This window comes from Cetorhinus maximus, chromosome 27 (assembly GCF_964194155.1).
Source record: "Cetorhinus maximus chromosome 27, sCetMax3.hap1.1, whole genome shotgun sequence".
Classification (NCBI taxonomy): domain Eukaryota; kingdom Metazoa; phylum Chordata; class Chondrichthyes; order Lamniformes; family Cetorhinidae; genus Cetorhinus; species Cetorhinus maximus.
This window is the reverse complement of record NC_135905.1, coordinates 8,554,019-8,566,966: the sequence shown is the minus strand read 5'-3', so window position 1 is coordinate 8,566,966 and position 12,948 is coordinate 8,554,019. Positions and strand designations below refer to the sequence as shown.

Sequence of the window (12,948 nt, the reverse complement as noted above, 5' to 3'; positions counted from 1 at the left end):
TTGCTACTTTGGGAATGGGAAGTGGGAATTGGGAATGCCCCTGCGTGTATTGTTGTGGCAGTTTAAATCCTGCATTTTGGGCACTCCAAACATTTTTGTGTGAGATACCAAGGTGAACAGCCAAGGGTGCAAGGAACCATCAGAGTGGAAGCAAAGATGAGATGGATCATTCTTACATAGAATTTAGAACTCGGAAATAGGCTATTCAGGGTTTATATTCCACAGAAGTCTCCTTTCGCTTTATTAATTTATCCTTCTATTCCTTCCTTCCTCCCTCCCTCCCTCATCTATCTTTTCCTTAAATCCATCCATGCAATCCACCTCACTGCTGCTTGCTGTAGCGAGTTTACACTTTCTAATTACTCTCTGGGTAACAAAGTTTCTTCTGAATTCCTTGCTGGACTTATTTGTTATATTTAAGGTTCCCCTCCACGAGTGAAAACATCTTCTCTACATCTACCTAATCAAATTCCACCATAATTTTATAGTTCTTTATCAGGTCACCCTCTTAATCTTTCCTTTTCTGGAGCAGAGTCCCAGATTGTTCAGCACTTCACAGATATTCTTGACAGTTCTGGTTACCATTTAGTGCAGATTGAACTCTGGCTTTGAGTTGGGAAGGAAGTTTGAGATTAGAGGTTCAGAAGATGGCAGCATTGGGGCTGAGGATAAGGATGACATTTTTGCCATTTAGATATTACCTGTTGATCAGTTAGTAGCTCTCTTAACAACAACTTTGATTTATATACTGTCTTTAACATAATAAAATGTCCCAAAGTGATTCACAGGAGCATTATCAAACACAATTTGACATCAAGACATATAAGGAGATATTAGGACAGGTGACCAAAAACTTGGTCAAAGAGGTAGGTTTTCAGGAGCATCTTAAAGGAGAGAGAAGCAGAGCAGTTTAGGGAAGGATTTCCAAAGCTTAGGTTTAGGCAAAGAAGGCCTGGGCATAAGTGCTAGAGCGACTAAAGTTAGAAATATGCAAGTGGCCAGAATTGGAAGAGCGCAAAGTGTTGTAGAGCTGGAGGAAGTTACAAAGATGTGGAAGGGGGAAGCCATGCAGGAGGTGGGGGGCGGCCTGAATAGAAAGGTCAGAATTTTAAGATCCAAGTGTTGCTGGACCAGGAGCCAATCTAAGTGAGTAAGCACAGGGATGATGGTAATTGGGATTTTGGTGTAAATTAGAATATGTGGATGAGTAAATGTCTGTCTATGAAGGGTGGAATATTGAGCCTGCCTGGAGAGTAATGGAATAGTCGAGTCTAGAGGTAACAAAGGCATGGATGAGAGTCTCAGAAGCAGATGAGCAGTTAGGGTCTCTATTAGAAAATTTTTGGTCCAAGGCCCATGCTAGACACCTGAGTACATTGTCCAGGTTTACATTCCAAGTGCAGTACTGAGTGAGAGCTGCACTGCCAGAAGTATGTCTTTCAGATGAGATGTTAAAATAGGACCCTTCTGACTTCTAAGGTGGATATGACAGATCCCATGACATTATTTGAAGAAGAACAGGTAATATATCTTCCAGGCCAATATTTATCCCTCAATCAATATTATTAAAACATAATCACATCGCAACTTGCTGTACCGCAATTCCTGGATTACAATATTGACTACAATTCAAAAGTATTGGCTGAAAAATGCTATGGTGGTGCTGAGATTGTGAAAGGTACTGGAAATTCTGGATTTCTGCCCATCTCTTGAGTGTTTGGCTATCTTCTTGAACTGCTGCAGTCAGTTGTTGAAGTTGCTTTCACATAGGTGGGGAGGTTCAGTATTTTGGCCCAGTGAGGATCATGGAATGGTGATATTTAAGTTCAAGTTGGGATGGTGAGTGGTTTGGAGGGGATGGTATTCCAGTGCATCTGGAAGTCACGGATTTGGGAAGTGCTGCCGAAGAAGCCTTGATGACTTGCTGTACACGGTACACATTGGTACCACAATATGTTGGTGATAGAGGGAGTTGATGTAGAACCCTGTTACAAAAATGCCAGGTATTTCAGCCAACAATCCAACTTGCTGGCTTCCCCCAATGATTGCAGGCAGGACCAGCCAATGACAGCAGCATCGGATAGAGGGCAACACTTTCTACAGGAGCATTTCACAATCCAGTACAGGACCAACTCAATATCAAGAGCCTCCCATTGACACACATTCATTACCACCCCAGCCTGCTGCCTCATCTTCCCCTTCCAGTAATCAGAACGTGTGTGTAAGTTTAAAATATGGGATGCACAATGCGCACAATGACACCAAAAGGAAACACCAGAGCTATGGAAATCAGCTATTTTTAAGTAGACCTTTTCCATACTAAAATAAACTTTCTCACACTGAACAATTTCTCCTTTAACTCCTCTCACTTCCTCCAAATAAAAGGTGTGGCTATGGGTACCCGCATGGGCCCCAGCTATGCCTGTCTCTTTATGGGGTATGTGGAACATTCCTTGTTCCAGTCCTACTCCAGCCCTCTCCCACAAATCTTTCTCTGGTACATCGATGATTACTTCGGTGCTGCTTCATGCTCTCGTCGGGACCTGGAAAAATTTATTAATTTTGCTTCCAATCTCCACCCCTCCATCATTTTCACATGGTCCATCTCTGACACTTCTCTTCCCTTCCTTGACCTCTCTGTCTCAATTTCTGATGATAGACTGTCCACCAATATCCATTACAAGCCTACCGACTCCCACAGCTACCTCGACTACAGCTCCTCACACCCCGCTTCCTGTAAGGACTCCATCCCATTCTCTCAGTTCCTTCGCCTCCGTCGCATCTGTTCTGATGACGCTACCTTCAAAAACAGTTCCTCTCACATGTCCTCCTTCTTCTTTAACCGAGGTTTTCCACCCACGGTCGTTGACAGGGCCCTCAACCGTGTCCGGCCCATCTCCCACGCATTTGCCCTCACGCCTTCTCCTCCCTCCAGAAATATGATAGGGTCCCCCTTGTCCTCACTTATCACCCCACCAGCCTCCGCATTCAAAGGATCATCCTCCGCCATTTCCACCAACTCCAGCATGATGCCACCACCAAACACATCTTCCCTTCACTCCCCCTGGCGGCATTCCATAGGGATCGTTCCCTCCGGGACACCCTGGTCCACTCCTCCATCACCCCATACTCCTCAACCCCCACCTATGGCACCTCCCCATGCCCACGCAGAAGATGCAACACCTGCCCCTTCACTTCCTCTCTCCTCACCGTCCAAGGGCCCAAACACTCCTTTCAAGTGAAGCAGCATTTCACTTGCATCTCCCCTAACTTAGTCTACTGCATTTGTTGCTCCCAATGCGGTCTCCTCTACATTGGAGAGACCAAACGCAAACTGGGCGACTGCTTTGCAGAACACCTGCGGTCTGTCCACAAGAAAGACCCAACCTCCCTGTCGCTTGCCATTTTAACACTCCACCCTGCTCTCTTGCCCACATGTCTGTCCTTGGCTTGCTGTATTGTTCCAGTGAAGCCCAACGCAAACTAGAGGAACAGCACCTCATCTTCCGACTAGGCACTTAACAGCCTTCCGGGCTGAATATTGAATTCAACAACTTTAGATCTTAAACTCCCTCCCCCCATCCCCACCCCGTTTCTTCCCCCTCCCTTTTGTTTTTTTCAATAATTTATATAGATTTTTCTTTTCCCACCTATTTCCATTTATTTTTAAATTTACAACTAATACCTTGTCAGTCTTTCCACCCCATCCCACTAGAGCTGTACCTTGAGTATCCTGCCATCCATTCTTAATTAGCACTTTTCTTAGATAATATCACCACCTTCAACACCTCTTTGATCCTTTTGTCTGTGACATCTTTTGATTATCTGCTCCTATCACTGCTTGCTTGTCCCTACAACCACCCCCACCCCCCTCAACTTCTCCCCCCCCGCCCCCCACCTTAAACCAGCTTATATTTCACCCCTCTCCTAACTACACTCAGTTCTGTTGAAGGGTCATGTAGACTCGAAACGTCAACTCTTTTCTTCTCCACCGATGCTGCCAGACCTGCTGAGTTTTTCCAGGTAATTCTGTTTTTAAACTAGTTAATGTCTGTTTAAAAATAATGTACAGTGATATGAACAGCAATTGTCATAATGCCCCCTTGTGGCCAAACACTCCTCCGACTATCATTCCCAAGGCTAACAAATTAAACATTAGTCACTTGGGCAAAATATTGGGGTTAACTGTACCTGTGTCATTGTAGCCCAGTGAGATGCCAGCAGAAGAGGGAAAAGGAGAGAAAAAAACTGGCTGAGAATTTAAAAAATCAGTAAATGAATAATGGACAAAAGAATGACTGAATAAATTACAGATGAGAGAAAAAGAATATTCCTTGTACAACCTTTAAGCTGTGCAATGGATATTATACTGTACTTGAAAAATGTGCCCTACTGGTACAGATCTGCATGTCAGGGCTGGGGCGTGAAAATTGTGAGTGAGCAGAGGATATCTGCAGGAGTGTGTACTCCTCACTCATGCACATATTGGACTGCTTCCAACCTTGGCTGTGGAGGCAAAGCGGTCAGAAGAGACTGTGATTTCCCATGGGAAAGAGCGAGGTAACTTTAGCTGGTGACCTCGCCTTCTAAACTTTATTCATAACATCTACTGACACCACTATGTCAGCCAAAGAAATGGAGGTGGGGTGGGACTTATGGCAGGACTCACAATGAACAGTGTTTTTTACAGCAAACAAGATTTATTTACTCAGCAACAGAGTCTGTTTAAACAGAATACTACAGGAAACAGTCTACAGAATCTATTTATAAAGAGTCTCTATGAACTATAGCAAACAAAACTCATGACTGAAACTGCAGCAATGTCTGCCAAAAAAAGCAGGGTGATTTCGCCAACAAAATGCAGTCAGTGGAGGGTAGTTACATAAGAACTTTGAATTTAAGAACTAAGAGCAGGAGTATTTCATGTGGCTCCTCACGCCTGCTCTGCCATTCACTAAGATCATAGCTGGACTTCTACATTAACTCCAATTTCCTGACCTATTTGCATATTCCTTGACTCCCTGAGTGCCCAAAAATCTATCAATCTTGAATATACACATTGATTGAGCACCTACAGCCTCCTGGGGTAGAAAATTCCAAAGATTTACAACATTCTGAGTAAAGAAATTTCTCCTCATCTCAATCTAAATGGACTTCCATTGGATTGGTCCATGATAAAGCTTGGCAAAGTACTGCAGTGGTTTGCCGTTGCCTTCTGCAGTATGGCTGACCAGGAAACTCTCCTGCTTTTACTGCCTGCCAACAGGTGCATTGGAAAGATTTACAGGCTGATAATCAACCTGTTTGGCCATGTTATGAACACACGTCCTGTGGCCACCAAGTCCTGAAGTGGGACTTCACCTTGGAGCTTCTGGCCCAGAGGTAGGGACACTATTGCTGCACCACAAGACTTCCTACCTGTTCCATTCATGTGCTGTTAAACCAGGTACAGACTTTGGAGAAAGCTGAACTCTTCCCAACACCCAGTGAGAACCCACTCAGTTTGTTCAATTTCAGATAGTTTTGTGAATTCACTCATGTGCCAGTCTCCTCTTCTCTTTGGGTTTTGGGGGATGGCTGTTGATAGTATTTTAGAGCTAATAATTATTAGTTATCTATTAATTACTTATATTAATTGTTATTACAGCTTCTGCTGCTGTCAGCCTGTGTTATAAACACAGCAGGGCTCAACAATATTTGCAACATGGGATTGTGATTTAATCACTCACGACAGGGAATCAACAATTCAAGGTGAAGAAAAGGTTGATGACTGTTATTAAAGTTTCTGAATTGTTATGCTCATAACCGGAGAACCTTAATACTGTTGTAATTTTGGAGTTGTTCCCCTTCGAGCAAAGGAGGTTGAGGGGAGATGTAATAGAGGTGTAGAAGATTATCACAGGCTTAGATAAGGTAGATAAAGAAAGGCTGTTCCCTTTAGCTGATGGTACAAGGACTAAGAGACACAGATTTAAGGTTTTGGGCATCAGATGCAAGGGGAATGTGAGAAGGAACTTTTTTTATGCAGCGAGTGGTAATGACCTGGAACCCATTGCCTACGAGGTTGGTGGATGCGGAGGTGATGGTTGATTTCAAAAGAAAATTGGATGGGAAGATGAGGGAAATAAACTTGCAGGGCTATGAGGATAAAGCGGTGGAGTGGGACTGACTGGGTTGGTCTACAGACAGTTGGTATGGTCTCAGTGGGCTGAATAACCTCCTTCTGTGCCCTCATGACTATATGATTAATACAGAACATTAACTTTGACTTAATGTAGTGCCTCCAAAATCTTGGGAGATTTGGGTTGTTCTAATTCATCGCATTCATTTTGATAATTATTTTAAAAGAAATGACAACAGTTAATTCAACCTGGGGTAGTAGAATAGAGGATATTGAACATCTCTCAACACCAAATGGAAATGAACAATTTAACAAAAATTATGGTTGTTTTTTTTTAAATGAGATGATTGAATTAAAATTTTGTCTTCTTCAACAGGTTGTGTTTCCAAGAAATCTGAAAGTTATCATTTGACGAATAATTGTTGCTTGTTTCAAAGATTTTTCATTTCTTAAATATTTGGGGAGGTGATGGCGTAGTGGTATTGTTGCTGGACTAGTAATCCAGGGTAATGCTCTGGGGACCCAGGTTTGAATCCCGCCACAGTAGATGGTGGAATTTGAATTCAATAAAAATGTGAAATTAAAAGTCTAATGATGACCATGAATCCATTGTCAATTGTTGTAAAAACCCATCTGGATCTCTAATGTCCTTTAGGGAAGGAAATCTGCCCTTACCTGGTCTGGCCTATATGTGATTCCAGACCCACAGAAATGTGGTTGACTCTTAAATGCTCCCTGAACAAGGGCAATTAGGGATAGACAATAAATGCCGGCCTAACTAGTGACACCCACTTCCCATGAATGAATACAAAAAAATATACAATTTCTTTATAATTATTCAGCAACCCTGCGGTATTGCCACTTAAAGTAACAAGGAGGAAGCTTGGGAAAACATTATCCCCCTTCATGGATTAACGTTTAGAAAATTGCAAATCCTTATTAGGATGAAGTTATCAGAATTTATATGTATTTATTTGGGAAAATCATATCTATGATTAATATTTATTATATTATTGTGCGCATTGTATTTTGTTATTCACAAATACAGACTGAATAATTAAAACAATTTTATTCTTAAAAATCCAAAAAAGAAGTAGCAACTATTCCTCAATTAATAACATCTCTGTTGTTACCTTTCACATTTCTGGGAAACACAATCCTGTATTAGAAAGACAGAATTTGAATTCATTCATTTCACTGTGGAAGATTATTAAACTCCAATTTTGTTAAATAATTTATTTAAGTTTGGTAGTTGACTTATGTGTGTTTTTTTTTATTCATTCAGGGGATGTGGGCTTTGCTAGCTGGTCCAGCATTTATTCAGTACCCATTTTTAAAATTATTTGGTAGCCAGTACAATGCAATTACAAGATGCCTCCAGTTGCCCCCATAAAATTAGCAGTAGACCATCCAACATTTTTCTGGTTATGGTCCACTTTTTGACCACTCAACCACAGTGTGAAAAGATGTTCTCAGTTTCCTGACAGCCATTCACTGCTAAACATAATGCAATACAACGACGCTGAACTAACTATTGTAATTCCTTCAAAAAATCAGAAGAAATGAGACAAAACAGAATCATCTAAATCTGCCAAGATTTTTGAGGCACTAGGTTAAATCAAAAACTATGTCTTGTACTGAATTAGTTTTCTTAAATATCAACAGTGCCCAAGTTCTCCTATAGTTAACATAAATCAAAGAACCTTAATTACACGTTAACATTAAGTCCTTATCCACCTTAAATCATTCATTTTCTGTTATGGATGACAAAATCGTGTCACAAACCCATGTCACGAACTGCAGATTGCTTGAGAACATAACAACATAAGAAATAGGAACAGTAGGCCATTTGGCCCCTCGAGCCTGTTCTGCCATTCATTACGATCATGGCTGATCTTCTTGGCCAGGATTTTTCATTGGTCGGGCGGGCTCAGTGAGAGCGGTTGGGGGCAGTTGTGGAGTCGACCGCCGCCTGTGATCAGCTCTGCACCGCGATTTCACACGGGCGGGCCCTTTAAGGCCCACCCAGCGTGGAACGTGAGTGGTAGCACTGAGCGCTACCTGTGCGGGCGGGAGGAGGAGGGAGAGTCAAAGAAAGTTTTTATTTAAGTTGTAATAGCTTTAGGAAATCTCAAACCCGCTCATGGATGAGGTTTCCTAAAAAAACGTAAAGGCTGCTTGGCCTTTTTGCCTGCCTGCCAACCGTTAGGTTGGATGGGCAGCGTAAATGTGAAATTAATTAGTTCGTTAATGGTCTCAATAGGCCTTTCTACTATCGGCGGGCGTGCAGCCGACTCTGGCACACGCCCGCCGAACGGAATATCGCGAGACTGCGTGATGACGTTGGGACACAGGCCCGATGTCATCACGCGTCATTTTACGTTCCGTGTGTTGGGCCCGCCCCCGCACACCAAATGTAAAATTCTGCCCCTTGTGTTTCGATTTCCACATTCCCATCTACCCCAGATAACCTTGGATTCCCTTGCCTAACAAGAATCTATCTACCTCTGCCTTAAAAATATTTAATGACCCCACTTCCACCACCTTCTGAGGCAGAGAGTTCCAAAGTCGTACAACCCTCTGAGAGAAAAATATTCTCCTCATCTCTGTCCTAAAAGGACGACCCCTAATTTTAAAACATTGCCCCCTAGTTCTGGACTCACCCACAAGAGGAAACTTCCTTTCAACGTCCACCTTGTCAGGTCGTTCAGGATCTTGTATACTTCAATCAAATCACCCCTCACTCTTCTAAACTCCTGTGGAAACAAGCCCAGTCTATCCGACCTTTCCTCATAAGACACCCCACTCATTCCAGGTATCAATTTAGTAAACCTCTGAACTACCTCCAATGCATTTACATCCTTCCTTAAATAAGGAGACCAAAACTGCACACAGTATTTGAGGTGCGGTCTCAACAGTGCCCTTTATAACTGAAGCATAACATCCTTTTATGTTCAATCTCTCCCGTATGCCTTATTAACTGCTTCCTTTCCTGCCCTGTCACCTTCAATAATTTGTACACCTATACCCCCAGGTCCATTTGCTCTGTCACCGCTCCCCCACCAATCCCCCACAACCCCTTTAGAATTATATCCTTGACGTTATATTACCCTTCCTCATTCTTCCTACCAAAATGTATCACCTCATGCTTCTCTGCATCAAATTTCATCTGCCACGTCTGGCCATTCCACCACTCTGTGTCCCCTTGCAGTCTATCATGATCCTCACAGTTCACCATACATTGAAACTTGAGACAATGAAATAATGTGAGGCTCCAGATTCCAGGCGTAGAATTCTACCCCTGATTTTCTAGCTATTGAAATCCGTACCACCCACACATTCCCCTGACCCAACTGTATTCAGGGCCGAAGTGCGGTTGTAAAGAGTGCTGGGCGATCTGAAAACTAATCTGATTCTTTAATGTATTAGTTATTCAGAATGTGCTCGGGCCACACACTGTGGTGTTGCAACCCATCATTCAAAACACTTTTCAGAAATTAGGGATATTCAGAGTCAAAAAAAAAAGGCTGAAAGCAGAAGTAGATTTAAAATCCCAGGTGTGCCACAGGGATCAATGCTGGGAACTCAACTGTTTACAATTTGTATACATTACTTGGATGAAGGGATGGATGGGATGGTTGCCAAATTTGCTATGACACAAAAATAGGTAGGAAAGTAAGTTGTGAAGAGGACGTAAGGAGGCTACAAAAGGATATGGTTATGTTAGGCTTGTATCCGCTGGAGTTTAGAAGAATAAGAGGTTTCTTGATTGAAAGGTATAAGATTCTGAGGGATCTTGACGGGGTGGATGTTGAGATGATGTTTTCTTTTGTGAGAGATTCTAGAACTAGGGGTCACTGTTTTAAAATAAGCGATCGCCCATTTGAAACAGAGATGAGGCAAAATTTTTTCACTCAGAGGGTCGTGAGTCTTTGGAATTCTCTTCCTGAAAAGGTGGTGGAATCAGAATCTTTGAATCAGATCAGCCATGATCTTATTAAGTGGTGGAGCAGGCTCGAGGGGCCGAATGGCCTACTGCTCCTTGTTTATATGTTTGTTTTTAAAAAAAAGGAATTTTGAAATATATTTGATATAATGACAAAAGTACTGGAATATTGCATAACCCTAATGTTTTTCTGTTTCAGCTGCTGATTAATTTTGTATGATGCTGAACATAGGAACATAGAAAATAGGAGCAAGAGTAGGTCATTAGGTCCCTCGAGCCTGCTTCACCATTCAACTAGATCAAGGCAGATCTTTTATGTCAATGCCATTTTCCCACATTGTCCCCATATTCCTTGATATCAGAAGTCTACTTTTATTCTGTTTTTACACCAAGCTTGTCCATTGTTGTATGCCCCCAGGGCAGGTTCCAACAAAAGTCTCCCAACGTGAGATATTTGAGAATCTCATTGGGGGAGGTTTCCCGTTGCCTTCACTGACCCTTTAGAGAGTCGATGGACACCCAGACCCAGCAGACATGAGCAACATCGCAAGGCTGTTTGCCAAATATTGAAGATCTGGTGCACTATTCACCCTGGGGCTACCTGAAGGAGGTCCAAAACCTTCTCCTTTTGACTCAAGAGGGAATACTGGCAACAGAGCCACTGGTCAGATTAACTGAAGTGGAAACGTTTAATGAGTGTGTTACATAATAGTATAATAAAATGCGGTTATCCCATGTTAAACATTTCATGGAAAGTTTTAGCCTACCCGAGGCTTGAACTCTCATCACTACCTCTTGCTCTTGTCCATGCCTTGACAAGGTATTGGTGACCACAGACTTCTGTGATTGGTCCATGCCATCAGGCATATTGGAAAGATTTACAGACTGATAATCAACCTGTTTGGCCACATTTTGAATGCACTTTCCATGGCCGCCAAGTCCTGGCGGGGACTTGAACCCAGAGCTTCTAGCCCAGAGGTAGGGATGCTACCACTGCTTGACAAGACCTCCACCCCCATCAATATATTGTCACGACCATAAATCATCATCCCGAATTACTTATGGACATATTGAGCTTTTAAGTAAGATATGCGTTTTTTTTTAAAAGGGGCATACAAGCAAAAGCTGGCTGAAATTGTAAAGTAATCACTTGCTGGAAAATTCCTATGTGGATTACACTTGACCAACTAGTCTAGAGAACAGAATGTCGTACCTAAAAAGGTGTCAAGGCCTACCTCAGAGAAAGACACTTCAAAGGAAAAGATGCAATACAAAAAGCTGAACTGTAATCTTCTGTGGTTGTGGAGATAATGAAGGTTGATTATCATCTCAGCAGAAACCATCTCCTGTGAGTTATATTCCAGACTATGGACATGATATGAGTTGAAAAGAAGGCAGATCTGGGCAAAAGACAAAAGAAAAGCCAACTGCAATCCTAGTTGTGTGTGCTAGTTTTGGTGTTCCAGGCCTGGTGTGCAAGGGTGTTCTGTGAAGGTCACAGCTGAAGAACATCAACTAGCAATCCTTGTGCTAGCAGGTAAAAAGGTCCTCTCTTTCTGATTGCTGGAAGCAAGACATAAGTCAGCAAAACCACAGTCAAAAAGGAAACAGGACAACTTCTTTCAGCTAACCTGCAGAACCAAGAATCCCCAAACCAATTGCTCATCTGCCCAAAGTCAGCTCTACCAGAATCGTCCAAATTAACGGCCGCAACATTTCGTCATCTACTGCTCATGGACCAGCCAAAGACTGATTCGCATATTTTTTTAACTTTTATTTCTGGACTCACCTCTCATTTCTAATCTGTGTGCTGCATTTTTATTATTTTTTTTCTCACGTTTTAGTAACTAATAAACTCGCTCTTTCTTCACCTCAAAGTCTGGTTAAATTGGCTCCTTTTAAAACATAAATACATTTGGACTTGGAAAAGGTATCCTCGAGGGAAGGGATCCTTTTTAAATTAACCTTGTTGCAACCAACCGAGGGGGTTGAATAAAAAAGGGAGCCAGTTCATTCCTCCTCACCTGGGAGCATAACAATTTGGGGTACCTCGTCCGGGATCATAACAAACTGGGGGAACCTCGTCTGGGGACCAGTTGTAACAATATATTCCATTTTTGTAAAGAAATGATGTCTGGGCTAGGATTGTTTTTAAGTCAGAGACCGGAGTGGCCACAGTTACTTTCAAAGGTAATTCCCATGTCTCTGGAATCAAATTAAAATGCGTGCAAAGATCCCGATACAATTCAAGTCTTGGACATGATTTGCAAAAATTTGGGGTTTCCTCCAATTTTAAGTGAGATCAATGAATTAAAATTCTGTCTTCTCCAACAAGATTGTGTTTCCCAGAAATATGACAGTTAATGGCAGAAATGTTATCAATTACGAATGGTTGCTGCTTATTTTAGCGGATTTGCAATTCTTAAGGATACGATTTCATTATAATTATTCAATGTGTCCGTGGTATCGTTATTTAAAGTGGCAATGGTAAAGATTTGAAAAACCTTTGTCCTTTTACAGATAATTGCCCCAAAGACAAACATCCTCTCATAGTTTTCAACTGAACTCCCTCCCTAACTCCAACCAGTATTCAGAGTGAAAGTGGAACCTGTACAAAGAGTTCAGGGACCTGAGAACTACCTGCTTGCTGATTCATTGATGTGTCAATTACTCAGAATGTGCTCAGGCCGCGCACTGTGGGGGTGCAGCCTGACATTTAAACCCTTTGCAGAAATTAAGAGCATTGGGCAGTAAAAGAGGAAAGCAGAAGGCAAATTTAAAGGCGCAATGCTTGAAAAATTTTGAAATAATGAAAAGAAGTTCAAAATCACAAGTGTGGTGGAGGCAGGTCAATTGAAGCATTCAAAAGGGAATTAGACTG

The 12,948-nt window shown here is 42.1% G+C and overlaps 1 long non-coding RNA gene across 1 annotated transcript in view; it reads left to right on the top strand.

Annotated features, from left to right (window-relative positions):
• The window catches only part of LOC144668532 (uncharacterized), a 66,822-nt gene extending 54,885 nt beyond the window's left edge, over nucleotides 1–11,937 (top strand). The window contains exons 5-6 of the long non-coding RNA XR_013573516.1: nucleotides 5,648–5,751; nucleotides 10,267–11,937. This is a non-coding gene — a long non-coding RNA (uncharacterized LOC144668532). The remainder of the gene's footprint in view (nucleotides 1–5,647; nucleotides 5,752–10,266) is intronic.
• Nucleotides 11,938–12,948: the final 1,011 nt, after the last annotated feature.